Source organism: Bison bison, unplaced genomic scaffold (genome assembly GCF_000754665.1).
Source record: "Bison bison bison isolate TAMUID 2011002044 unplaced genomic scaffold, Bison_UMD1.0 scf7180017864508, whole genome shotgun sequence".
NCBI lineage: Eukaryota > Metazoa > Chordata > Mammalia > Artiodactyla > Bovidae > Bison > Bison bison.
In genome coordinates, this window is record NW_011495064.1 from 15,679,936 (window position 1) to 15,684,766 (window position 4,831).

The following is a 4,831-nucleotide window of genomic DNA, read 5'->3' on the forward strand; positions in this document are numbered from 1 at the left end:
TTACACTTTCTTTAATTTGGCCTTTAATCTTTTTATTTATGAATTAAATTTGCTCTTAAATTATATATAATTTTTAAAGTCTCGTACATGCTTCTGGCAATATGTCCTTGTTAAGAATTCTTTTTTTTTTTTTACTTTTTTATTGCAAGATATTTGCTTTACAATATTGTGCTGGTTTCTGCCATACATCAGAATTCTTAATAATAACAACTAAAACTAATTATAACAGTTGCTGATGTAGATTTGGTTTGTTTGGGTGTGCTTTTTTTTACAAACCACTTTTGAATGTCTAAACATCTGATTTAAAGTTTCTGCTTATGGCATTTGATGGATATGGCATTTATTAAAACTGTCAGTATGTAGAAAAATAATATTATTTATAGTATCAGTAAATATTTTTAAGTGGCACTTCTAAGCCGTAAAAGTTGCTGAAAAGAGACCTTTAGAGTCTTGTGGTCCCGAGCAATGTTATATGAAGTAGAAAAAAAATAAAATGCTTCCCAGCTGTGTGTTTTGTTTTATAACACCTTGTCTTGTATTACCTGATATTTTAACAAGTATCAGGTACTCTTTAGCAAACATACAATATTTGCTAAGAGAGATAATAAGAAATTCCAGCTAGTGAAATTTTATGCAAGTAATTTCATAGACTTTAGATGTACCTTTAATTAATATTAGTTTGTAAAGTAGGTGAAATATTTGATATCCATAAAATACCAAATGCCTAAGAACTATTAGCAAATTATTATATTGTCCTTTCTGGTCTCAGCTGGAAAAATTAACTGCTGTCTTCAATATGATAATGTGGCCACCTCTTGGGATATATTCCTTGAGCAACCTAATGTGTCAGGAAATATCCAGCAACTCTGAAATAAGCCTACAAATTAACAAGATATCAAGCCCATCTCTCATTCTTTTCTCCTCTCCCCCTAAAACAGAAAAAAGGACAAAACCCAAAAACTTTAAGCTGCAGAAGTGAGAAGTATAGAGCTATCTTTGGGCCAGAATAATGTGGGAAAGTTACATGATGCTGATTATTTAAACAAGCTTAGAAAAACAGACTAGAAGCAACAGAGGGATAAAACTTCTAAAACTTAAAATAATTTGGAATAGTAAGGAAGGATTTGTAGTTATAGAAGCAGTAACTACAAAGTAAATGTTTGTAGGGGTTTCTGAGAGCAATACTTTGTTTTGGTTGATAATTATATTTGATGTTCATAGCGCTGACTCTGGACTCTTCCCCCAAAAGCTTGGGGGTCCATATCAGGCAGTAGAATTTTACTAAGCAGTAAGTCAAGTGATTTTAGGACCAACTCCATCCAAAGGTGGTTTAAATTTTTTTTTAAGCTATCATTTCTTTAAGATGTGAATGAAAAGTTCACTTGTATGAATCTTGTTTATTATTGATGTAAGACAAAATGAAGTACTTGTGTTCCAAAAAGGTATTTAAAAATAATAGCATTTGATCTTGGGACTAGTCCAGTTTAAGGTATATATAAAAACAATTTATAATGTTTCATAATGTTTCAAGCTCAGCCACTGTCTTCATGGGCTAATGAGCAAAGCACTTAAAACAGATTGTCAGTTTGAAACATGATTTGTAAATGTGTCCAAGATACAGTACTGTTACAGCTAATAATGGTAAGTTGACCATAATGTCCTCTGCTTGAATTTATATATAAAAATATTTTGTGTTATATTGATTTAAAATAATGATTTCCAACCTAATTATTAGTTCATTAGTATTTTTAAAACAGAATTACCCAGATAATCTCTCCTAGTTGTATGTGTGTATACATGTTTAAAGTGTTACAAGTCATAGTAATCCTGATCACTGTTAATCCTCAAAAAAAAAAGAATTAGAGACATTTATTTGTTTTAAATTGATTATAAAATAATTGAAATTTTGATTATAAATAAAAATCGACATATAATTTTGTTTATATTAAATATAGTCTAGGAAGATTTATAAAGTTTTATGAACCATTATTAAACTTGCTAATTTCTAAGGTCTGTAAGGCAATTTTATATATAATATAATCTATTTCCAAAAATTCCCTAAATATTAATATATTAATATTTCTAAATTAGTGAAAATTTACATTGACTTAAAATGTTAGGTAGATATTTTTGTTTACATATTGTTTAAAATTTAGTTCATTTAAAAAACTCTGATGTAATAAAACATTGAATAAAATAATCCTACAAACTAATAAAAATAATATTTTTCATATTCAACAAACTGAATATTTTAAGATGATTGTTATTTATCTTTTACCTTTTCAGTAATACATATTTTAGCTAGTGTTAAGTTTTAGGAAATTGTGACACGTTTGATAATTTTTGTTAAAATGTCTTACTTTGTTTTATATATATATTAATATACAAGTTGGGTTTCTTGTTTTGTTCTTTGCCGCAAAGGAGAACAACACACATCATGGCGAACTGTAGAGTGTCTCAGAGTGTTTAAAAGGCCCTATTAGAGGATTTAGGCTTGAGTTAATACAATTCATGGCAGTCTGAAATAAGTCTTAATAGAGCTAAAAAGCATCCTCAGATACTCTTTTCTCTGGTATTTTAGTCACATAAAATAAGTATCTTATTATCCTCTTCCATAAAAAGTTTCTTTAATTGAATCCTTGTATTACATCTTGGGCTTTACCTAGCACCACATGGTAATTTCCCTTTAGAAACAGAATTACAAGTTCCTGCTTTGTACAATCCGACAGTAGTTTGTATGTTTGAGAATCTACTGTCACTTTTTAAATAAATTCCAAAATACGATTTTTGACATTAGTCAGTACTAGACATTCTTACATCTTTTCACTAGAAATCATTATAGTTTCTGAAGACAGTTCTGTTTGTGAAATACATTTTCTTTATAACAGACTTTCAATATACTTTATGACAGTTTTAGGTTCTGCTATGTCTTAGTGGATATAGTTGTCTAAAGAGAAATGGTTAAGAGAATATTCCCTGTGCAAAGTGTATATTATTAAACACAAAGCTTAGGGTTAGGTTGGAGCTTGCCTGTTGGTAAAGAATCTGTCTGTAGTGCCGCAGACTTGTGACTGATCCCTGGGTTGGGAAGATCCCCTGGAGGAGGGAATGGCTACCCATCCAGTATTCTTGCCTGGAGTATTCGTGGACCATGGAGCCTGGCAGGCTACTGTCCATGGACTTGCAAAGAGTCAGACACTTTACAGGGTTAGGTTGCTCTTTTGAATTCTTTCGATATGCTGATGTTACACTTTGGAGGTTAATTTAGGGGAAGAATGTCAGAATGATTAAGATGGCATTAGTAAAATAACTCCCTATTTTACATTCTGTATTGGTGATTACCCTGGTTTCAACTTTTCTGATTTTCAACAAGATATCTATAAGTTTTTACTTTGAAGGTGTTTAGTTTACAACTTGCAAATGCTTGGAAAAAATTCTTTAAACATCCTTTCTGAACAGTTCAGCGATATACTGTCACTGAGATTTAAGTTAGATATTAATATGGAAAACATTTTAATGAAATATTTTGAATTTAACTTGTAATTAGAGTATATAAAGATTATTAATGCTTATGGGGCAGGGAAAGTACGCTCTCCTACCTGTAGTAAGCTTGTTAAATTAATACTTGGAATATAAGTAAATTTGATTTATCAAGAATGGAGGCACGAGTTTTTCTATAATAGTTGCCACTGAGCAATTTTTATTAAAAACCAAACAAGTAAAAACAGCTTACCAAAGTATTTAGACAGGATCAAATGAAATTATAATGAATGACTGATTATGGGAGAAATTTGTCATCTGGTAATAAAGAGGAGAAGCTGGTATAAAAGATTGCTGCTATTCATAAATGCTCAGTGATAAATGATTGAAACTCTACATTTTTCTTGATTTTATGGTGATTCTTTCTACTTCTGTGAAAATCAGTTGCTGTGTAAATATCACTTAAATTGTGTGCAGCATTTGATAATGAAACAACCCATATGATTTGTAATCCTTATGCTAAATTACACTCTGATAGCTGTAGCGTCGCCCTAGACAGCAGTGAAAATATTTTTGTTGTTGATGATGGGCCTACATGCTAAGTGCTTCATACTCAATCTTTTTGCTAAATGAGACCTAGGAAACTTTTGCCTAATACAGATTTATTTTCAAAGAATGGTACTGGTTGTAGCTTCAAGAAAGAAACATTCAGAAGAAATGGCATTTGAATTGGGTACCGTGAATGTGAGGAGAGAGCAGATATCCATCAAGTGTTTATTGACCCCTTTCTATGTGCCAGGTTCTACCTAGGTTTAGGAATAAATGATGTGAAACAGAGACCACATATGCACCCTAATGAGCCAGTATTTTTGAGAGAGAAAATGATTAACAAATTGTAAAAACAGTGCAACAAATGAACAAAGAGGGGCCTGTGGTAACAAGACAGTATATATGACAGAGGAATTAGACAAGAAAAGCCTTCCGGAGGCAATGATGTTTAAGTTGAAATCCTTGGGTAAGTAAAAGTTAACTAAGCAAAGAAGGAAGGGAAGACTATTACAGACAGAGGGAATAGCATTTGAGTAGAAGGAAATGAAAGCTCATTTGGCGGAAGTTAGTACTTGTCAAGAGCTTTTGATTAGATATAATGGTGTTTTTAATACCAAGGCCAAGGTCTGTAGTCCTACTCTCGATATATCCCCAACAGAAATGCATGTACATATGCCACAAAAAACAAGAACATAGTAACATGATTCGTAATAGCAAAAAATTGGACATAGCAATGTCCATCAACATAAAATAGGTACAAGTATACAGTGGGATTTTATGCAATGAAAATAATTAGAGCCAT

The 4,831-nt window shown here is 31.3% G+C and overlaps 1 long non-coding RNA gene across 1 annotated transcript in view; it reads right to left on the bottom strand.

Annotated features, from left to right (window-relative positions):
- The window catches only part of LOC104980944, a 38,814-nt gene that overhangs the window by 14,219 nt on the left and 19,764 nt on the right, over positions 1 to 4,831 (bottom strand). The window lies entirely within an intron of this gene.